This window comes from Dipodomys spectabilis, unplaced genomic scaffold, assembly GCF_019054845.1.
Source record: "Dipodomys spectabilis isolate Male_0828 unplaced genomic scaffold, ASM1905484v1 ptg000576l, whole genome shotgun sequence".
Taxonomy (NCBI): domain Eukaryota; kingdom Metazoa; phylum Chordata; class Mammalia; order Rodentia; family Heteromyidae; genus Dipodomys; species Dipodomys spectabilis.
Window position 1 is genome coordinate 1777411 of NW_024871253.1, and position 24225 is coordinate 1801635.

Below are 24225 nucleotides of genomic sequence, written 5' to 3' on the forward strand. Positions count from 1 at the left end.
CCTCTCAGCCAAACATACAAACAAACTCAAGAGTGAAGGGTTGGAAAAGGATCTACCAATCAAATGCCCCCAGTAAGAAAGCAGGTGTAGTTATCCTGATATCTGACAAAATAAACTTTTCATTAAAATCAGTACAGAAAGACAAGGACGGACACTACATATTAATAAAGGGAACAATCCAAGAGGAGGATATAACCATCATCAACTTACATGCCCCAAATATCGGTGCACCCAGATATGTCAAACAAATGCTCTCAAACTTACAGAATAAAATAGATCCCAATACGATAATACTAGGAGACTTTAACACGCCACTCTCACCAAAGGACAGGTCTACCAACCAGAGGATTGGCAAAGAAGCTACCGAATTAAGTGAGGCCATACTTCAAGCGGAATTAACTGACATCTACCGAGTATTTCACCCTAAAACAACACAGTACACATTCTTCTCAGCAGCTCATGGAACTTTCTCCAAAATAGACCATATCATAGTTCATGCAAGGAACTTAAGCAAATACAAAGGGATTGACATAATCCCCTGTATCCTATCTGACCACAGTGGAATCAAGCTAGTTCTCAATAACAAAGCATACCACAGAAATTTCTCTAATACATGGAAATTGAACAGCACACTCCTTAGCAATGCCTGGGTAACGGAAGAGATCAGAGAAGAAATAAAGCATTTCCTACAACTCAGTGAAAATGAAAATATCTCACAAAGAAACTTGTGGGACACAGCAAAAGCAGTCCTGAGGGGCAAATTTATTGCCCTCAGTGCCCACATCAAGAGAATGGAGACAGACCAGGTAAATAATCTCATGTTGCAATTAATACAGCTAGAAAACAAGAAAAAATGGAACCTAAAGTTACTAGACGAAGCCAGATAACCAAATTAAGAGCAGAGATTAACCAATTAGAAAATCAGAAAACTATAACCAAACAAACAAACTATAAACCAAACAAAAAGCTGGTTCTTTGAAAAAATAAACAGAATTGATAGCCCGTTGGCAAGATTAATTAAAAAAAGAAGAGAGGAAACCCATTTTAACAGGATTAGGGATGCCACGGGAAAAATCACAACACGTGCCCAAGATATCCAAACAATTCTAACAGACTACTTTCAAAAGTTATACTCTCTAAAGGAAGAAAATCTGGCAGAAATGGATGCATTTTTAGAGAAATAGAAGTTGCCCAAACTGAGCAAAGAAGAAGTCAACCAATTAAATAAGCCAATATCCTATAATGAGATACAGGAAGCTATCAAAAGTCTTCCAACAAAAAAAAGCCCAGGACTAGATGGATTCACAGCAGAATTCTATAAGACTTTTTTTTTTTTGGGGGTCCGGTCATGGGGCCTGAACTCTGGGCCTGGGCACTGTCCCTCAGCTCTTCAGCTCAAGGCTAGTGCTCTACCACTTGAGCCACAGCAACACTTCCGTCTTTTTTCTTTTTGCTTATGTGGTGCTGAGGAATTGAACCCAGGGCCTCAGGCATGCAAGGCAAGTGCTTTAACCACTGAGCCACCTTCTCAGCCCCTCTATAAGACCTTTAAAGAAGAACGAATGCCCATACTTCTCAAGCTCTTCAGAGAAACAGAGAAGGAGGGAGCTATCCCAAACTCATTCTACGAAGCCAATATCACACTCATCCCCAAACCAGGCAAAGACCCAACCAAAAAAGAATTACAGGCCAATCTCCTTGATGAACACAGATGCAAAGATCCTTAACAAGATTCTAGCTAACAGAATCCAGAAACATAAAAAAATTATACACTATGATCAGGTAGGCTTCATCCCAGAGACACAGGGATGGTTTAACATACGTAAGTCAATAAATGTAATCCAACATATCAACAGAGCCAAGGTCAAGAATCACATGATTATTGCTACAGATGCAGAAAAGGCCTTTGATAAAATTCAACATTCATTCATGCTAAAAGCTCTGGAGAAAATAGGAATAGAAGGAACATTTCTAAAAACAATAAAAGCCATTTATGACAGACCAATAGCCAATATTATACTTAATGGGGAAAAGCTACAACCAATTCTCCTAAAATCAGGAACAAGGCAAGGATGCCCACTGTCTCCACTCCTCTTCAACATAGTCCTAGAACCCTTAGCCAGGGCAATAAGGCAAGAAAAAGATATTAAAGGGATCTGCATAGGGAAAGAAGAAGTTAAACTATCCCTTTTTGCAGACGACATGATACACTATACCTCCACGATCCCAAAAACTCCATCCCCAAACTTTTAGAAATCATAAGTCACTTTGGCAAAATAGCAGGATACAAAATAAACCCACAAAAATCAGTTGCCTTCCTATACACTGATAATGTACAGGAAGAGAGGGAAATAAAGGGAGCAACCCCATTCACAATAACCTCCCAAAAAATAAAATATTTAGGAATTAACCTAACCAAAGATGTAAAAGAACTATTTAATGAGAACTATAAAAAGTTAAAGAAAGAAATTGCAGAAGACACTAGGAAATGGAAAGACCTCCCATGCTCTTGGATAGGCCGACTTAATATAGTAAAGATGGTAATACTTCCAAAACTAATATACAAATTCAATGCAATTCCTATTAAAATCCCAATGACGTACATCACTGAAATACAGAAAACAGTCCAAAAATTCATATGGAACAACAAAAGACCTAGAATAGCCAAAACAATTCTAGGGGATAAAGACAATATGGGAGGGCTATCCATGCCGAACTTCAAACTCTACTACAGAGCTATAATAACAAAGACAGTATGGTACTGACACAAAAACAGACCCGAAGACCAATGGAACAGAATAGAAGATCCAGAAATAAATCCACAGGCCTACAGCCAGCTTATATTCGACAAAGGAGCCAAAGACATACAATGGAAGAAACACACCCTCTTCAACTGCTGGTGCTGAAAACTGGGTGGCCACATGCAGAAAACTAAAAGTGGACCCCAGCCTATCACTATGCGCCAATATCAACTCAAAATCATTAAAGATCTTAACATTAAACCTGAATCTCTGAAACTACTGCAGGACAGAGTAGGAGAGACACTTGAACTAATAGGCACAGGAAGGAATTTCCTGAACAGAGTCCCAGGGTCACAACAAGTTGGAGAGAGACTCGACAAATGGGACTACCTTAAAATAAAAAGCTTCTGCACAGCTAAATCTATCGCAACCAAGCTAGAAAGACAACCAACTAATGGGGAAAAAATATTTACCAGCAATATATCAGACAAGGGGTTAACATCCTGTATATACAGGGAACTCAAGAAACTAATCCCTCCCAAACCTAACAAACCAATTACTAAATGGGCAAGGGAACTAAAGAGGGACTTCTCAAATGAAGAAATAAAAATGGCAAAGAAACACATGAGGAAATGTTCATCATCCCTGGTGGTGAAGGAAATGCAAATAAAGACAACCCTGAGATACCACCTTACCCCAGTCAGAATGTCCCACATCCACAAATCAGCCAACGACAAATGCTGGAGGGGATGTGGAGAAAGAGGAACCCTATTACACTGCTGGTGGGAATGTACACTCATACAACCACTTTGGAAAGCAGTCTGGAGGGTCCTTAGAAAGCTAAAGATTGACTTCCCTTACGACCCAGTCATACCACTTCTAGGCATCTACCCTGAACAACAGGAACCAATATACAAGGACACGTGCACCTCCATGTTTATTGCAGCACTGTTCGCAATAGCTAGGATATGGAAACAACCTAGGTGCCCCACCACAGATGAATGGATCAAAATATTGTGGTATCTATACACAATGGAATATTATGCAGCCATTAGAAATGACAAAATAATGGCATTTGCATGGAAATGGCTGGAGCTAGAAGGAATCATGTTGAGCGAGGTAAGCCAAGAACGAAGAGACAAACGGTACATGGTCTCCCTGATAAGTGGATGCTAAATCCAAAATGTTAGGTGATAAGACAAAACTAATAGAACTTAAGAAACAAAGAACTCCCACTCATCTGGTCGAACCACTACTAAATATCCCCATGCTGCTGATCACATGTATGGTGTATAACATGTGAACACCGTTATATGTTAAAGACTGTGATAGACAATTTGCTCCAGGAAAGTTAGAATGAACTTGTGACTTTAAATGAGCATCATTATTCCACAATACTGTGAAATTCCGGAAATTATGTAATCACTTAATCACAATCAAAAAAAAAAAAAAAGGAACCTCGGGGGAGGGAGGGAGGGAAGAGATGACAGGGGGAAAACAATGGAGGGGGTAACAATGTTCAAGAGGAAGTGTACTCATTACCTCAGTCATGTAACTGTAACCCTCTGTATAGTATCTTTACAATAAAAAGAAATATAGTGTCTTTAGATAGAAAAATATATAAATCAGTGTTATGGATTTGTCAGTGGATAAAAAAAATAGTTGGATAAAAATAAAAATAAAAACAGTACAATATAAGTACAAAAAAAAGCAGTAAATGGCAATTTTGCCCTAAGTTTTTATTTATTGATTTAATATAACATTTTCTTTTCCTTTTTTTTTTTAATATCTGCACTAGGACTTGAACTTAGGGTTTGGACATTTTTCCTTATCTTTTTCACCCAAGGCTGGCACTGGAGCACTTGAACCACAACTCCATTTCTGGATTTTGCTGGTTCCTTGGAGGTAAGAGTCTTATAGATGTTCCTGCTTGGTCTGGCTTCAAATCATAATCCTCAGATCTCAGCCTCTTGTGTACTTTGCTAAGATTACAGGTGTGAGTCACTGGTGCTCAACTTTAACATTTTCAATTCATTTGTGCGTTTATGCACTTATTAGTATATATTTATAAAAAGATTCCATTGCACTGTCTTTATACATGCACATTATATACTTTGATCAAATTCACCTCTATTCTTATCTCTTCTGTTATTTTAATAATTTTTAAAATATATTTTTATTGTAAAAATATTGTACAGAGGGGTTACAGTTACATGAGTAAGGTAATGAGTACTTTTTCTATGAAGCATTGTTACCTCCTCCTCCTCTGTTTTTCCCCTACCATCCCTTCCCTTTCCCTCCCCTGACAAAGTTGTAAAGTTCATTTTCAACATAGTGTCTTGTACATCTCATTGTTACAATGGGTCAACCTGTATCCTTGTTTCAGCATTTTGTTATTTCCCTTCCCCTCCCCAAATTAGAAAAATATATATGCAAGATGCAGAGCAGCGACATCAAATACAGTGAAAACAGGTTATTCAATGGGGGAAGAACGTACCAAAGAAACAACAACAACAACAAAAAACACATAGTACATTATAAATACGTTAAAAACAATAGCAAGAAAGAAAAATCCACTTGTGTCCCTATCTTGGGGTTCATTTTACTTAACGTCATCTTGTATGGTCATATGTACATAGCTTTTGACTTTTTCTGCTTGTCCTAGACATATACTAGTTATTGCAGATAAGGGAAACCCATAGGACCTATGTTTTTTGGGGCCAGGCTTGCTTCACTTCATATAATTTTTTCCAAGTCTTTCCATTTCCTAACAAATGGGACGATGTCATTTTTTCTGATGGAGGCATAGAATTCTTTCTGATGGAGGCATAGAATTTTGGCAGAGTTCTTGATATATATACCTTCTTCAGGCCTCCAATCCTCTGCTTTTTGTTATTTGTGAACACATATTTAAAACATGAAAACAACCAGCAAATGGGATTCAAAATGTATAAAATTATCCAGTATATGACTTGTAGATAGATGAAATTTAACCAATCAGTCAAAATTGATTGTATAAATATGTCTTATCCAAAAATCACCTGGCTGCATTAGATATAGTGCCATAGTAAATCAGTGTGGTACAGAGAAAGACAAATTAGTGCATGGAGTCAAATAGACAACTCACAGTCTATTTCAAATATGACGACTTGTGTCAGCATGGAGATTAGTGGGGAAGGATAGGTTTCTGAATATATGATACTGGAATAACTGAAGAGACAAATGAGGAAATAAAATTTGACCTCAATATCCTATCAAGTGAAAACCAATCCTAAGAATTACATAACAAATGGATAAGTCAAACTTCCAGACCAGGAGAAAACTACAGGAGTAGATAGTGGATTTCTCTAAAAGATACAGTTCCAATTAGAAGACCATTCTCACAGGGTACTGAAAGCTGAGGACAGTGCCTCGGGGAGTGAAATATTCAAGTAGGGAACTCAGTTATAGGGTAAAATTAGAATTGTAGCAAGTAGGGAACAGAAAGCAAAGAAGTCTTTAAAGGAGGAGCAGATTAGGCTCAAGTGGTGACACTTTTCTATGCAACTTGGCTTCAGGTATTCATAGGGAATGTCTAGCTTCTCATTTTGGACCACAATTTCCCTCTCCAGTCTGTCTAGTTCTGTTTGAAATCTCCTTAGCACAGCTTTTGGCTCAGGGCCTGAAAAATACCCTACTTTGTGATGACCCAGGGGCACCTAAAGCAGAAAGAAAGGATGCATTAGCTCTGAGTTCCAAGACATAGGGAGATGGAGCCTAGTCCTGCACCTTAGGCTCAGAGCCCCTCTCACCATGTCTGGTGTTCTCCAGCTCAGGAGCCATGTGCTGGCCATCTGAAAACAAGTCTGCCAGACATTAGGTAATGACCCCATTACTGTGGCTTTTGTCATCTTCCTTGATGGTGGATGGGTGCATCCTCATTGAGCCTGGGCTTTTAGGAATCCAGGCATACCAGTCAAACCAGGGAGGAATCATCAGAATTCACCAAGCTGTAATTTCAGGAAAGTTGCTCCCTAATTTCTCTTTCAAGCATCCCCCTTATCTAGACATTGCCCCAAGCTTTCTGTCATCTGTACCTGGCCCTGACTGATGGCTGCATGCTGGGCAATGCATGTTAAGATGTACATGGTAAGGAAGTGACAGAGGTGACAAAGACTAGAAGGAGACAGGGAAGCCTAGAAGAAAGAAAGGTGTTTAGAAGCCATGACCTTGAAATAAGGAAGCAAATACTGTCTGGACACCGGTAACTCACTCCTGTAATCCTCGCTACTCAGGAGGTTGAGATCTGAGGACTATGGTTCAAAGCCAGCCAAGGCTTTGAAGCCAAAAGCCAGAAGTGGAGGTGTGGCTCAAATGGAAGAATGCCACTTGCTTTGAGCAAAGAAGCTAAGGGAGACCACCCAGACTCTGAGTTTAAGCCCTATTACCAACACAAAACAAATCAACAAAAACTGATGTCTTGACCTGTCCATACTCTACAATAACCAACTATTCATTCAAAGAGCATCAAACCACTTTATACCAGGTACTCTAGTCACTGGAAATGCATTGGTACAAAAGAGAGAAATCTTTCCCACCTTATACTGTAGATTCTAGTAGGGAGGAAAGATAAATAGAAGAAAAGCTACATCCAGTATGTTTATGATGATAGTAGAAATAAAGCAGGGTAAGAGGATAGAAACAGAAGAGCTGGATGATAATTCAGTTAAGGGACCAGGAAGTGCCGCTGACATCTATAAAGCGGGATGGACTCATCAAGGGCACTAGCTGTGCCATTCTGCCCTGGTTCTGGCTCTGCTACTGACCTTGAACTGATTGCTCTAGCTGCTTTGAATCTCAAATTTTTCTCTAAAAATGAGGGCCATTGTTACTTATAAATGAGATGGTCCATGCAAAGCCACTCAGTGTGCTGTGACTATCATACAATTTGGAGGCTGAGGCCTAATAGGCTGTATGGTCATATATCATGATTTTAAAAAGTCGTTGGAAGGGGGCTGGGAAGTTGGCTCAGTGGTAGAGCGCTTGCCTTGCATGCCTGAGGCCCTCGGTTCAATTCCTCAGCACCACATAAGCAAAAAGAAAAAAGCTGGAAGTAGTGCTGTGGCTCAAGTGGTAGAGCACTAGCCTTGAGCTGAAGAGCTGAGGGACAGTGCTCAGGCCCAGAGTTCAGGCCCCACGACCGGACCAAAAAAAAAAAAAAAGTCGTTGGAAAAAAAAAAAAAAACAGCAGAAAAAAGCAGACAACCAAAGGGAAAATAGTAAAAGAGTTTAACAGACACTTTCCAAAGGAAGTTACCTAAATTGGATATGAAACCAAAGGCACACAGCTTGACTAGACTTTGGGGCAATACAACTTAACCTCACAATGCAATAATACACAAAACTACTAACATGATAAAAAAAAAAAGAAAAGTATAATATGGAACCAACCCAGATGCCCCTCAGTAAATGAATGGATCAAGAAAATGTGAGATATGGGGCTGGGAAGGTGGCTCAGTGGTAGAGCACTTGCCTTGCATGCATGAGGCCCTGGGTTCAATTCCTCAGCACCACATAAGCAGAAAAAAAAGCCCGAAGTGGCACTGTGGTTCAAGTGGTAGAGTACTAGCCTTGACCTGAAGAGCTGAGGGACAGCGCCCAGATCCAGAATTCAGGCCCCATGACCGGACCCCCCCCCCAAAAAAAAGAAAATGAGATACCCCCCCCCCACACACACACAAAATGGAATTCTATGGCTCCATCAGAAAGAATGACATTGCCCCATTTGTTAGGAAATGGAAAGACTTGGAAAAAATTATATTAAGTGAAGTAAGCCAGGCCCAAAGAAACATAGGTCCCATGGTTTCTCTTATTTGCAATAACTAGTATATGTCTGAGATAAGCAGAAAAGGTCAGATAAGTTGTTGTTAAGTGAAATGAACCCCAAAATAAGTATTCAAATGTTTTTTTCTTTCTTGCGATTGTTTCTAACTTATTTATAAGATGATTTCTTTGTTGCTTTGTATGTCCCTCCCCCAGGGTATAACTCCTGCTTTCATTGTATTTGATGTTGGTATAATTTGTGGAGGGGAAGGGAAAAAACAAATCATTTAAATAGGGATACAGGTGGACCCATTGCAACAATGAGATGTACAAGTCGTTATGTCGAAAAACGAACTTTAGGACTGGGAAGGTGGCTCAGTGGTGCCTTGCATGCATGAGGCCCTGAGTTCGATTCCTCAGCACCACATAAGAAAAAAGAAAAAAGCCGGAAGTGGCTCTGTGGCTCAAGTTGTAGAGTGCTAGCCTTGAGCTGAAGAGCTGAGGGACAGCACCCAGGCCCAGAGTTCAGGCCCCACAACCGGACCCCCCCCCCCCAAAAAAAAGAAAAAAATGGACTTTACAACTTTGTTGGGGGGTGGAGGGTGGAAGATGGGAAGGGATGGGAAGGGGAAACAAAGGAGGAGGCAACAATGCTTGATAAGAAATGTACTCATTACCTTGCCCATGTAACCCCCTCTGTATGGTATTTTCACAATTAAAAAAAAAATGGAAGTGGCTGGGTACTGGTGGCTCATATCTATAACCCTAGCTACTCAAGAGGCTGAGATCTGAGGATCATGGTTTGAAGCCAGCCTGGCAGGAAAGTGCATGAGACTCTTATCTCCAGTTAACCACCAGAAAACTGGAAGTGGCACCATGGCTCAAGTGGTAGAGCACAAAGAGACTCAGGGACAGTGCCTTGAGCACAAAGAGACTCAGGGACAGTGCCCAGGCCCTGAGTTCAAGTCCCACATCGGACCAAAAAGATGGAAGTGCTGTTCTGTTGTAATAGAGAAAATTGAAGGAGTGGGGACGCCCTGTAACTGTAGAATTGGTCATCATGGACCCTACAGTCCATTATTTTCATATCTAGAGTCAGGACCTGTGGAACCCAAGAGACATAATTGAGAAGTACTGTAGAAATTTTAGTCCAGATGGAGTGCTATGGGGTAGGTGAAGAAGATCCTTTAAGGTAAGAGTCCATCCATGCTAGGCATATTGATTATTGATCTGTACATGCCCAGGTCTGGCTGTAATAGTTCCAAACCAGTTTCTTTAATTGTCTCCAAAAAGGTAGAGAATGAGATTTAAGGTGTTGCTCTGACAGATGAAGAGCTTAAGGACAATTGGAATCAGTGCAGAGTAATCCTTGTCTGCTAGAGAAGAATCTGAATCTGGAAGGAGCTGAGAAAAGGCCCTTCTCAAGAGATTAAAATGTGGGCTGAGGGACAGGCTCACACCTGTAATCCTAGCAGAGATTTGAGAATTATGGTTTGAAGTTAGCCAAGGCAGGAAAGTCTGTATGACTGTTATCGCCAATTAATCACCCAAAAGCTGGAAGTGGATCTGTGGCTCAAGTGGCAGAGTGCCAGCTTTGAGCAAAAAAGCACTAAAGGACGGAGCGCCCAGGCCCTGAATACTGGCATGCGCGCGCGCGTGCGCCGCGCGTGCGCGTGCGCCGCGTGCGCGCACACACACACACACACACACACACACACACACGGGGGTCAGGATACTAAAGGTAGTGTCTAGATCCTAATGAGGAAGGCAGTTGAAGCAAAGGTAGATGAGCATCAGGGTTAGCATGCAGAGTTCAGGTTTGAGCCAAAGCATGGACAGTACTGAGGTTATGTTTAGAAATGGCCTTGCCCTCTGGCAAGTATGCAACATGCCCAAGCCCTTGTGTGTGTGCTGGATGTAACAGGCAGGAAGGAAGGTAGGAAAAGCCACAGTGAGTTACCACAGGCTTTGGTATGGAGCTTCTCTCATTGAACTCTAAGATAGAAAAATAGAGAACCATAAAGATGAAACAGAAGCCATCCTGGATATGATTCCGGCCTAGTTTTGGTCATTCATGGCAAGTTATGGGCATGACTGGAAGTAGGGCCAGGAGTAAAGGTTTGAGGCCATGGCCCTCCAGGAAGATGATCTGGCTATCTAGAATGAAAATTGTGAACAGTTAGCTGGGTGTTGATGGCTCACACCTGTAATCCTAGCTACTCAGGAGGCTGAGATCTTAGGATCATGGTTCAAAGCCAGCCAGGGCAGCAAAGTCCGAGAGACTCTTTGTCTCCAATAAACCACTAGAAAACCTGAAGTGGTGCTTTGGCTCAAGCGGTAGAGGACTTGCCTTGAGCTGAAGAGCACAGGGACAGCACCCAAGCCCAGATTTCAAGTCCCAGGACCGACAAAAAATTGTGAATAGTTGCTATGCACTGGTGGCTCACTCTTAGCTACTTGGGAGGCTAAGAATGGGAGGATTTCAGTTCAAGGCCAGTCCAGGCAGAAAAGGTTTACAAGGTCCTTTCTCAACTGGTAACTGGATGCAGTGATATACACCTGTTATTTAAATCTGCACAGAGGCCAACATTGGGCAAGATAGTAATTTTAGATCTGTTCATACAGAAAAGTCCAAAGCACTTCATCTCCATCAAGGGAAATGGAATGCTGTGTAGTTGCCTGTGATCCCAGCAGGAAGCCTAAATTAGGCAGATCCCTGGCAGGAAATGAGACTGTTTCAAAAGTAACCATTGCAAAACAGGCCTAGAGGCATCGGTCAAGTAGTAGAGCTATGGCCTACCAACAAGCCTCAGTACCACACACAATACAAAATATATGTGACCGTCTTGTAGATGTTTTCATGCATGGAGAGGGAGAGGTGTGATTTGGGGTTAAGGTCCTATCCCCAGAGGGGCAGAGCTAGGAAAGGCCTCTGGCAAGAGGCTAGGCGCTCTTGCCTCTGAGATGGATCTTACCTCGGTCCTGAGCCTGGCACAGCCCCACCTCAGTGATTTCCTGACACCAGGCCTGCAGCTCAGGGTCCCCTCTCACAATGTCATCTCCTTGGTAGAAGAGATGGACGATGCCCCCCACATAACTGTTCAGAGACATTAGCTGAGCTCTCTGAGAGCAGAAGGCCCCAACCTCTCCTGTCTGCTCCTCTTTCATGTCACCTCTGCCCAGCTACTGTTTCTCTATGTGTAGGGGTGTGTGGAGGAAGGGATGCAGAACTTACTTCTCTTTGGGACAATTCCTAGATCCTCTTACACATAGAAAATGTGTGTTAATAATTGTAAAAGCTGGATTTCTTTTGGTTCCTTTCTCCTTCCAGCATTTTTCAATGAACTTTTATATACAACAATTTGAGAGAATACGAAAACATGTGAGTTGTATTTAAAAACTACAGTATAAGCTGGGCGCTCGTGGCTCATGCCTGTAATCCTAGCTACTCAGGAGGCTGAGATCTGAGGAACATGGTTCAAAGCCAGCCTGGGCAGGCAAGTCCATGAGACTCTTCAATTAAGCACCAGAAAACTCGAAATGGCACAGTGGCTCAAGTGGTAGAGCACTGGCCTTGAGCAGACAAGCTCAAGACAGTGCCCAGGCCCAGAGTTCAAGCTCCACGCCCAACAAACAAAAACAAAACACCTACATTATAGCCCTGGTACAGTACATTAAAAGATTTTGCTAAAAGAAACAATAATAAAAGGTCTCCATTTAAATGTCTTCATATATACTTTGTGTCAGAGAGCTATATATTTTTTTCATGGTAATAGGATTTACCCGTTAACTATAAGAGCATAAGCAGAGGTGGCCTTGTGCAGCTGCTACAATTGGGCAGTGGCTCAGCTGACCTATGGCTCCCTCTGTCCTCCTGAAGATCTGGCTGCCTGGGGCTTGCTGGGAATCCCAAGTGCTCAGGATGTTGTATGGCTCTGGGAGTTCACTACCCAGTGAGCGAGAGGGGGCTGAGAATTGGAGGTGTGGAAGAGGGGAGGGGGCAGGGATGTGGTTTTAGTTAACATAGGGCCAAAGCAAAGTATAATCAAGAAGGTGCAGATACAAGGAGAAAAAAACTCCGTCTGGAAGAGAGTTGAAGAAGAAGGAGAGAGGGCCAAGGTGGCTCAGTGGTAGAGTGCTTGCCTCGCGTGCATGAGGCCCTGGGTTCAATTCCTCAGCACCACATAAGCAGAAAAAGCCAGAAGTGGCACTGTGGCTCAAGTGGTAGAGCACTAGCCTTGAGCTGAAGAGCTGAGGGACAGCGCCCAGGCCCAGAGTTTAGGTCCCACAATCCGCAAAATAAATAAATAAATAAAAAATCTAGTGTTCAACAGATTCAAAGGCTGCTATGTGCCTGAGGATAAGTACCAACAGAAGCCATGATGATTGTCAGAAAGGAATGACAGGCTGCCGGCAATTCTGACATGCTTTGAACAGTTCTAAGTAATGAGACAAGAGACTTTGTCTATGGGCAAAAGATAATGTGAACAGAGTATATGTTTGGGGGAGATTTCCAGACAACTTACCTGGATGACCATGAGATGTAACTTCCCTTTGCTGTCCATCTTCAGCATAACACGGCGGGCAGCCAAGTAAAGCTTGTGTCCGTGAATTTCATGGCTGGAATTCCATCCAGCAGGATAAAGTCAGCCCCACACAGTGAGTCAGTCTGGGGAAAAGGGTCAACCTATCTATGGTTGGATTCCAAAGTCAGCCTCCAGAGCAAAAGGAAAGAGTTGTAAAGACATTCCATCTAGGTTTTTGCCATTTTTTCTACTTCTGTAGTTAGAGTAGCAGAGCTGAATAAACAATACAAAGCAACAGATCTAAAGCATCTTATTTCACAAAAAAAAAGAAGCAGAGTCTTTTTTTGGTACATGCAATCTGTTTGTAGTGGATGGAGTTATAAGGACTACAGGTTGTCAATCCCTTGTACTCCACAGATTAGTTAAAGTCTTCCCTTGTCAAGATGGCCAGATCCTAGTTATCTCCGGCCTACTATCTTGTTGGCTGCCATTGGTCCTGCATTTTCTCCCTATTTTTCTCTCTATATTTTCCTAGCAGAGGACTTCAGTGTGGTAGCCTCCATTCCCTTATATTCACCTTGTGGTCTGTCGTCATCACTTCTGCTTGCCATACTACCAAAGAGGAAAACAACCATATATGGGAGAAAGTACCTGGAGTTCTTTCTCCAATTGGCCTTGAAGCCCTTCTGTCCCAGAGGGCAACACCAGCCTGGAGGGCAGAGAGGTGGAGCATCTCAACAGCATGGGGTTGGCACCACTGAAGAACTGGTAGCCAAAAAGCTCATCATTCTGCCAACACTGGTGAACCGTCACTGTGAGAGAGAGGATATTTACCCTCTCTACAGGCTATATTCAAGGGTTATGGAGATGTGACCATCTTTTATCCAGAGTTGAGGCCTCCATGAGACCACCAGGTACACTATGTCCTTATTTTACAAGGAGTCCTTATTTTATCATACATGAAGTATAGCAGGTAGGCCATCAGAAATGGCCATCAAGAAACTATAAGACAGCTGGGCTCTTGTGAGTGTTAGAATCAGTGGGGTGAGAAGTCCCATTGATGTCAAGGCCATGCATGCCTCCCCCCAACCCCCCTGCTGGGGAGCAGGGTATCAAAGGGGGTCCACTGGTGGGTGGTTTGTTTGGGCCGACCACCAGATATAGGGAGGCAAGAGGTTTCAGAGAAGACATAGAGAAAGAGACATGCTTCAAGAGATATGCCTCCCAGAGTGGAGCAGAGCAGGCCTGAGGAGAGCCCAGGCTGGCAGAGAAGCCCAAGAAGACCTAGGCCCGAGGAGAGCCCCATGCAGGGCTGAGGGGCCTGTGCAAATGCCTGTGAAGAGCACAGAGGCCTGCACAGAGGCCAGAGGACTGTAGAGAGGCCTGTAAAGAGCAGAGAGGCCTGCAGAGAGCCAAGATGCTTGTGAAGATGTAGAGAGGCCTTCAGATACAGGAGAGGCCTATGGAGATGTGAAGAGGCCTGTGGAGATGGGAGAAGCTTGTGGAGATCAGAGAGACCTGCAGAGATTGGAGAGGCCTGTGGAGAGGTCTGTGGAGAGCAGAGAGACCTGGGGGAAGGAGGAAAAATGAAAAAAAAAAAAAACTTGCCTCCTTGGGGTACAGCTGCTCCTAATTCTAAGGTAACCCAGGACAGCATTGCAGACCAACTAATAAAACTCCTTTGTCACCTTTAACCATGCCTCTGTGAGTTTTCTCGCTCGTAGGTCATTACAGCGAGAGCCTGAAAATCCACGCTGTGAGACTCCTAAAGGATTGGGAGTTTGGAATGCCTTCTCCCAACATACTCTTAGAACAGTGAGAGTTTCCTGGAAAGGTCAATCAGTCCTAGCTTTCCAGGGATTCAGATGTCTATCCTGGGTGTGGGCTAACTCCACCCTAAATGGTATGTGAGCCTGAGGGAAGACTTAGGTTTATACAAATTGTAAGCTGTTTACTGTTTAGCTCTCCCTCCCAGAATAAGGAGGTCATCTACCACTTGTATACAGAGTATTGCCACAGGTTGAAGTTTATACCTTATTTCCTACTCAAGACCAATAAAAACCTTGATTAATGGAACCTTGGGATCTGAAGCTGGCAGAAGGCTGCAGGTCACCTGATACCTCAAACCTCAATTCCATGGTCTGGTCTCCAATACTGCCTTGCGGGCGGGTTAAAGGGCATGTTGTGGTTGCAACAGGTGCTGGTGTCTCATACCTGTAATCCTTGCTATTCAGGAGGATGAGCTCTGAGGATTGTAGTTCAAAACCAGCCTGGGCAGGAAAGTCCATAAGACTCATTTCCAATTAACCACAAGAAAACTGGAAATGGCACTGTGATAGAAAGTGGTAAATCACTAACCCTGAGCAAAAAAGCTCAGGGACAGCATTCAGGCCCTGAGTTCAACCCCCACACTGATCAAAAAAGAAAAGAAAAAAGAAATGACCATCAAAGTTTATAGAGACTTAAGGGAGTCATTAACCAGCTAGGACACTCTTCTTGCCCCAGTAAATCTACTCAAAGTCCACCAGATGGCTCCAGGATGTCATGAAGTACAAACATGCTTGAGGGCAACCTTCAGAGACCTAGGACAGGGTTAAGGATGAAACCACCAACTTACCAAATTCTACCTGTTTGGGGATCTGACAGCCTCCCACTCTACTCCCAACACTTCCTTACCTTGCCCTGATGGCCCATTCAATGTCCTGCTTCTTCTCCTTGTGGAATCTCATATTTAGGGGTAAGTCATTCTTACAGTCTGCAGCTATGGACAATGGCAACACTTCCTTCCAGATGACACAGCTAAAAGATGGGGACCAAGCATCAAGAAGGCATGCTGAAGTCCATAATGGAGAAAGGGGCAGGAAAAGGGAAGGGGCAGGTGACTATGATAGAATGGAGGCTACCACCCTACAGACCTCTGCCAGGAAAATCTAGAGATTCATGTGATATGTAAGGGGAAAATACAGGACCAATGGCAACCAACAAGAGAAGCCTGTGGATAGAGATCTCTGGTAGATCCATTCGTTGTCTTTCCTCCAGTTTCTTCTCTATATTTCTGGAAGATATCCAAGGCATTGTCTCCTCCTGCCAGGCAGGCGAGGGAGATACGAAGAGGGCTGACCACCTTGCTTTATCCAATCTCATGATACACCTTGGCTTGTCCTAATCTCTTATTTCTTAATTGTTACTGCATCATATTCTTACTCCTTTGTCTCTAACTCTTGTGATTGCTTATCATTTATGCCATCCGCATCCAGCCTCTTTTCTTTATTTCACCAATCTTAGCCCTCATAATTGTCTTGGGATAAAAATGGAATGCTTGCCATTCATTCTTAACCCTTAACTCAAATTTCCCTACCTGTCCCTTTCCTTCCTGATTCATGCATTCTCTTCGTAAAACCTGCCATGGCTACACCTTTCCCACGTTATCCCATATTGCTTCTGTTTAATTGTACCTGTCCTTGTCATCTGTCCAAATGACATTTCTTGTTCACTACGCTTTCATCCTGAGACTATCCTTCATCTTCTCTCATTAGATATTCATAAACTAAGGAAATTGATGTGCGCTACCCTCAACTCTGCCATCTCACCTGTCCTAGAAGATAAATAACTTCTCTTTCTCCTTCCTTCTTTCTCTCTCCTCTCCATCCCTCCCGCCCTGCCTTCTTCCCTCCCTCTCTCTCCCTCTGTCTTCCCTTCCTCCCTCTTTCTTGCCTCTCTCTTTCTCTCTCTCTCTCTCTCTCTCTCTCTCTCTCTCTCTCTCTCTCTTCCTTTCAGTGCAGGTACTGGGATTTGAACTCAGGGTCTGGACACTGTTTCTTAGCTTTTTCACTCAAAGTTGGCACTCCACCTATTGAACCACAATTCTACTTTTAGCTTTTGGCTAGTTATTTGAAAATGAGTCTTACAGATTTTTCTGCTTGGCTTGGCTTCAAACATCAGTCCTAAGATCTTAGCCTCTTGAGCAGCTAGGATTATGGGTATGAGACAATAACATCTTCCTTCCTTCCTTCCTTCCTATCCTTTCTTCCTTCCTTTCTCCCTCCCTCTCTCTCCCTTCCTTCCTTCCTTTTATCCCTTTCTTTCTTCTCTTTCTTTCTGTTTGGAAGATAATTTCTTATTTCTGTTTACCTGTCACCTCTTCACAACATACTTTATATTTGTTAACCTGATCTGTTCCTATTCTTACTTTGTGTTCATCAGTCCCTCAAAGGTGCCTTGTTTCCATTCTTTCTTTCTCTTTGGTTATCTCTCTTACAATTACAATGAAGATAACAAATTCTATATTTGCTCTTTTCAGGCATCCCCACCTTTTACCTCTCCCCCTGTCCCTCAGTGTATCATCCATATTTCCCCCATTTCTCTAGTTCTACAACATCATTCTATTAGCTCTGTCAGCTGTCACCACCCAAGAGTCACCTGTCATTTGCTTGGGCCTTCACCTGCCTTTGCTAACTTGTTCTGTTACTTTGGCTTTCATTGTTACAACTCCTGTCCCTGATCTCACCTTGTTGGAACACTGGGTCTTCAGATCACTTATTCTCTGTCACTGTGTTTTACGTGTGGACTTTTTTTTTGTCAGTCGTGGGGCTTGAACTCTGGGCTTGGACGCAGTCCCTGTGCTCTTCAGCTCAAGGAGAGCGCTCTACCGCTTAAGCCACAGCGCCACTTCCATTTTTCTGGTGGTTAATTGGAGATAAGAGTCTCATGGACTTTGCTGCCCGGGCTGGCTTTGAACCCATGATCCTCAGATCTCAGCATCCTGAATAGCTAGGTTTACAGGTGAGCCACTGGCACCTGGCTACTTGTGGACTTTCTATTTTTTCCACCTTCCTTGCATGCGGATACCAATTCTTTCATTGTCCTTTCTCTAAGTAATTCCCCTCCAAGCCTCCTCATCCTGCTTCTCCCACCGCTGGCCAGCTAGGCCATGTGCTCACTTTCCCAATGCTGCCTGCTCACCCGTGCCCTCTGGCAGGCTCACCATGCCCTGGCCCTGAACCCAGCGGTAGCATGGGAAGGCCACCTCTGCACAGGTTCTGGGGCCCCGCACTGTGATTAGGTTGCAGAACCACGTATCATCTATTAGTACATGCTCTTTGTGCAACTTCACGAACTGCAGTGACCCCAAGTTCTGGGGGGTTTCAAGGTCAAATTCCTCTTCCTGTGGGGGCCCAAACCACCAGACTTAGCAAGGGCTGGGAGAGGCTGCTCGAGAACAGAGCCACCCCCTTAGCCAGCCTGTTTACCAGGGCCACACCACCTCACACCACCTGCCCAGTGGACCTCAGAGAACCTGCTGCAGCCAGAAGAGAAGAGGCCACAGCCCGCTACTTGCCTGACTCGAGCTGCTGGTGGACCATCCTCACCATCATCTATTTCCCACAATCCACTGAGCTTCCCATCTGACCACTGGATGGGTATTTATTCGGGTTCTGGGCCATTTGGAGAAGGGTTAGGGATACACTCAGCCCAAACCTCTGGCTCCCAACCTTGTCCCTCCCTGCTCCCCCAACAGATTCTCCACTCCATGGACACAAGTTCCAGCTATGGTGCTTGTATTGCCACTCACTCCTCAGCCTGTCAGTCACTGCCCCTCGACCTCTCCCCCTCCACAGTCGTAGCAGGCCAGGGATCCTGGGCCCCTCTCCATCTGGCCCTGAGGAGGCCACAGCCACAGCCACAGCTCCAGCTCTGTCTCCCTGCGCTCTCCAACCAGCCACAGTTGCACAGCACGGCAAGACCCGGAAAAGCGCCAGGCCCCGGTGGCCAAGCGGATGCCTTGAGGACTCCGGCCTGTAGTTTTAAGGCTCCGCAGGAATGCTGAGTGCTGCTCTTGATGTGTTTTCTGCAGCACCCCGTCCTCAGCTTAATAAAGCAGGGATCTGGGAGTCTGCCCCCTGTAGAATTGGGGCACTCCAGATCCCCACCCTTGACAAGCCTGAAGCTGCAATTGTTCCCGATGAAGGTGGGAAAAGAGCTTGCTTCTCTCAGAGCTATGCAGAGAAGTGGCCAGGGAGGGGAAGGAGGAGGAGAGGGGCTAAGCGTGGACTCTGGGAAGTGGGGACCTAGATGGGGACAGAAGGGGAGTGAAGGATTGATCCCCACCCTGTTGTCCCAGGCCCATACAGACTCCAGGCCAAATCCCAGGTATGTGTGAACTTGTTTGAAGTGCAGGCAGGGCCATCCACCTAAGCCCAGCTGTAAACATCCCATTATGGGCCCAACTGAAAGGCCTCCACCTTCCTTGACCTAGTGGCTTTTTCATTAACCTCTGCCTCCTTGCTTGGACCTTCCATAAAACCCCAGCTCCTGTCCCACCTCTCAGGCACAACCTCCAAACCCGTGGAAAGGTCTGTGTCCCTCGCTGTCCCTCAGTAAACAGTCCTGGCCTGTTGATGATCCAGTCTGGCCTATTCCATTTCCATTCTCCTCCATTTTCCTAACAGGGAGATTCACCAAATTTCTCTCCAGGTCCTTTATCTTCCTCCTTCCCGTTTTTTTATTCTGATTTAACGCTAGTGAGCATTTTCAGAAGATGTTTTGGATGCCACTGGTTGGGATTTGCCTCCCTCCGGGTCTGCCTTTCAGCTCAATGAGGTAACTCTTCCCATGGCTGGTCTCCCAGAGAAAGGGGAAGGGGGCATGTCCCTGTGGGCAAGGCTAGGGAAAACCCAGATTCAGAGAAAAATTGGAGTGTTCATACTAAAATAATTTTCTACATCGACCCATTTAGAAAATACCTAATTTAATTTTCTCCTTTTGTTTTCTACTTTGCAATGCTCACCCCCAAAGAAGTCAGTAATTCCAGTATACTTGTTCCCTTCCTATTTATAGAATTACACCATGTTTTTTTTTCTTCCACAGAAATAAACAATTTTTTTGGGGGGGGGTCCGGTCGTGGGGCCTGAACTCTGGGCCTGGGTGCTGTCCCTCAGCTCTTCAGCTCAAGGCTAGCGCTCTACCACTTGAGCCATAGCGCCACTTCCAGCTTTTTTCTTTTTGCTTATGTGGTGCTGGGGAATCAAACCCAGGGCCTCAGGCATGCAAGGCAAGCGCTCTACCACTGAGCCACCTTCCCAGCCCCATAAACAATTTTTTGTTGTTTTTAGAACGTGCTTTTTTCTTTCTCTCTCTTTTTTAAAACAATACTAACTAAATTATCAAAACAGGTAAGAGAAAACTCCATGATGGGAATATTCAAATCAGTAAGGAGATTTTTTTTCATTATCTTTTAGGATTTATTTATTTATTTGGTGGTACCAGAGTTTGAACTCAGCCTTGCCCAAACATCCTATCATTTGAATCATACCTTGCGCCTTTTTTGAATTTAGGTTATTTTTAAGGTAAGGTGTTATTATTATTATTATTTTCATTTTCTGGTCTTGGAGCTTGAAGTCAGGACCTGGGTGCTGTTGTTTAGCTTTTTTGCTAAGTAAAATGCCATAGGCTTTCCTGCCCAGGCTAGCTTTGAACTACAACCTTCAGATTTCAGACTCCTGAGTAGGTAAGATTACAGGTGTGTGCCACTGATAGGCATCAGTGGCAGTGGCTGGTTTTGCCTGCTGACCTTGGAACATAATCCACCCAATCTCTGCTTCCAAAGTAATTGAGATTATAGACGTGAGCTCTCTTTCCTGGCTGGAGTTCCCCTCTTGCTGGACTTTTATGGTATTATTTATAGTTATAATTATTTATGATGAATCATATGTATATATGTATATATTCACACATCTCTACATATCTTTTATACAGAGCTTTTAAATTATGTCATAGATTCTCCAGAGTGAGATTGTTGTGTTGAATCATATGCATATATATTTTATGTTAATATTGGAAAATTGTTTTCCCAAAAGTTGGTAATAAGATATCAGGACGTACATCTCCCTCACCAACACAAAGAGTTATCACTCTTCCCTCCACCCCCGCCCCTTTTTGTCAGTTTTAAGGTTTCTATTTTAATAGTTGCAAATAATCCATTTAGACTGTATTTAACCTTCATCCTTGTTAGCCCAACCTCCTTCCACTAGTATCTTCCTCTCAAGGTAGTTTTGATTTGCATTCTCTTTCTTTTGGTCCTTTGTGGAGCTTGAACTCAGGTCCTGGGTTCTGTTCTCGAGTTTTTTTTGCTCAAGTACTCTACCACTTTGAGCCACAGTACCACTTCCAGTTTTCTGGTGGTTAGTTGGAGATAACAGTCTCATGAACTTTCCTGCACAGTCTGGTTTTGAATCATGGGCCTCAGATCTCAGCCCCCTGAGTAGCTAGGATTACAGATGTGAGCCACTGGCGTTCTTTATAACACTCTGGCAGGTAAAATTGTGAAAAGTTGGGTAGATGGGAAGGTCTGGAATTTTCCCCTGCTTACAATCGAATCAGTTAGCCAATTACTGTCTATGGGAGGCTAGCAGAAGCCACAGTCTCTTGGATCACAGGAAAAGAACTTCATTATTCACAGAAGGAGCAATGTCAAGAACTTCATGTTCACATTGCTTGCTCCTATACCCATAGTCCCATGGAGGTGACATAGATGGACCTAGCTGAGTTTCATTACAGGAGATTTGGAGGGGCTCATACTATTACATTGAAGCAGAAGCAAATCTGCTCTGCTTCGGGGAGATATTTACCTCATCTCTCAAATTTTCTCCCTACAAACTCATCCTTCAGACTCACCCTAAGTAAAGAAAACTAGGACATTGTGTACTTGGCATAACTAGAAGAATGGTTCCAGGCACTCAAGACTCATGGCAAATTGCCTCTTCCAGGACAAGGTGGGGGTTTAAACACTTGAAACCCTCTAATACCTTCCTATTGATATAAATTAATGTTTAAGTCCCTTGCCAAAATCTAGTGCTACATGTCCAAGCCTACTCTGAATTTAGTGGTAAAGAAGTAATGAAAGAGAGTTGGGGTGTGTGTGTGTGTGAATTCCTTCACATGGTCTTGGCAAATTCCTGGGCATTGATAGAACATTTCCTACCCTATTCTACTAATCTTAAACTAGAAAAGATAGTAAGGCTTCTCTGCCTGGATTCTTCACTCTGCATTAAGACATTCAGCATGTTTCCACTAGAAAAAAATGTTTATGTGTGTATGTGTTTGTGTGTTTGTCTGTGTGTTTGTCTGTCTATCTGTGTGTCTGTCTGTCTGTCTGTTCTGGTACTGGGGCTTGAACTCAGGGTCTTGTGCTCTTGCTTAGCTTTTTTGCTCAAGACTAGTGCTCTACTACTTAAGCCACACCTCCACTTTCATCCATAAAAAAATTTGTCATGCCTGGTGCTGGTGGCTCACACCTATAATCCTAGCTACTCAGAAGGCTGATATCTGAGGAATGCAGTTCAAAGCCAGCCTAGGCCAGAAAGTCCATGAAACTCTTATCTCCAATAAACCACGAGAAAACCAGAAATGGCACTATAGCTCAAGTGGTAGAGTGCTAGCCTTGAGCTAAAGAGTGTAGGGACAGCACTCAGGCCCAGAGTTCAAGCCCCACGACCGACCAAAAAAAGTTTTTTTTTCAGTCAACTTTCCATCACTGTGACAAAAATATCTTATCTAATCAACTGAAGAAGACAAAATATTTATTTTCTCTCCTGGTCCCAGTAAATTTTAAATCATGACTAGGTAGAGAATTACTGTGGCAAGTAAAGCTGTTCACCCCGTTGTACTGGGGAAGCAGTGACATAAGAGGAGATGTCAGGATCTGAATGTTCCCCTCCAAGGTCACATCCCACTGGTTATACAGCCTCCAATAACACCATTGAGCTGAGATCTATCTTTTAGCACATTGATTTTGGAGATTGTGTACTATAATAATCTTCTCCTTGTTCGCAAATGCTTACATACATCCCATATGAAATGTCTTTTGTCCATCTTCAAGAGTTCCTAAAGGGCTGGGAAGGTGGCTCAGTGGTAGGTTGCTTGCCTTGCATGCATGAGGCCCTGGGTTCGATTCCTCAGCACCACATAAGCAAAAAGAAAAAAGCCAGAAGTGGCGCTGTGGCTCAAGTGGTAGAGCGCTAGCCTTGAGCTGAAGAGCTGAGGGACAGCACCCAGGCCCAGAGTTCAGGCCCCACGACTGGACTCTCCTCCCCCCCAAAAAAGAAGTTCCTAAAGCTTCAAAAGTCGAACATTGCTCAAAAATCCAAATCCAAACTTCTAGCTATGATCTCCTGTATAAACCATACTTTAAAAATTACATAGTCAAGTATCAATGGCTCACACATGAAATCCGGGCTACACAGGATTCTTTTTTCTTTCTTTCTTTCTTTCTTCATTCCTTCCTTTCTTTTCCTGTCTGTCTTTCTTTCTTTCTTCCTTCCTTCCTTCCTTCCTTTCTTTCTTTCTTTCTTTCTTCCTTTCTTTCCTTTTTCTTTCTTCCTTTGTTTTCTTCCTTTTCTTTCTTTCTCTCCCTGAATCTCCCTATCTCTCCCTCCCTCTTTCTCTCTTTCTTTTTTTCCCTTCCTTCCTTCTTTTCTTTCTCTCCCTCCCTCCTTCACTCACTCTCTTTCTCTTAGTACTGAGGCTTGAACTCAGGGCCTAGGCACTGTCCTATAGTTTTTTTTTTGCTCAAGGCTAGAGCCCAGTCACTTGAGCCACAGATCCACTTCTGAATTTTTGGTGGTTAATTGGAGCTAAAAGTCTTACAGACTTTCCTGTCCTAGCTAGCGTCAAACCATGAGTCTCATATCTCAGCCTCCTGAGTTGCTAAGATTACAGGTGTGAGCCACTGGCACCAGTTTTTGTTATTAAAGGTTGTTTTAGCAACCATACTCTTCTTGGCCACAACTTTAAATACTTTTGTTTTCTGACAAAACTACAAACATTTCAAATCTTTTGGCCCTGCTGTTTTTTGCTCTTAATTGTTACACCAAATCTGACCAGAGCAGGTATGCTACTAACAGAATTCTGTGACATTTTGAAATTTTTTTCCATTGGATTTATTAGTTCATTACATTTAACTCAGTCTCCCATGAAATCTTGGGGCATGGGCAAAATGTAGATAGATTCTTCACTAGATACAAGACAAATGATCTCTGGTCTATTTCAACAGGTCCTCATTTTCACCCAAAGCCTGAGGAGTTGGAGCATCCTTTGTATCAGCACTCTGGTCTTCTGAGCTCCCACCAGAATCACCTGTTGAGCTCTGCTTATGGCAT

General features: G+C 43.5%; 1 pseudogene; it reads right to left on the bottom strand.

Annotated features, from left to right (window-relative positions):
- Positions 1-5851: 5851 nt before the first annotated feature.
- LOC122100397 lies at positions 5852-16145 on the bottom strand (annotated as a pseudogene).
- Between the last annotated feature and the right edge of the window lie 8080 nt (positions 16146-24225).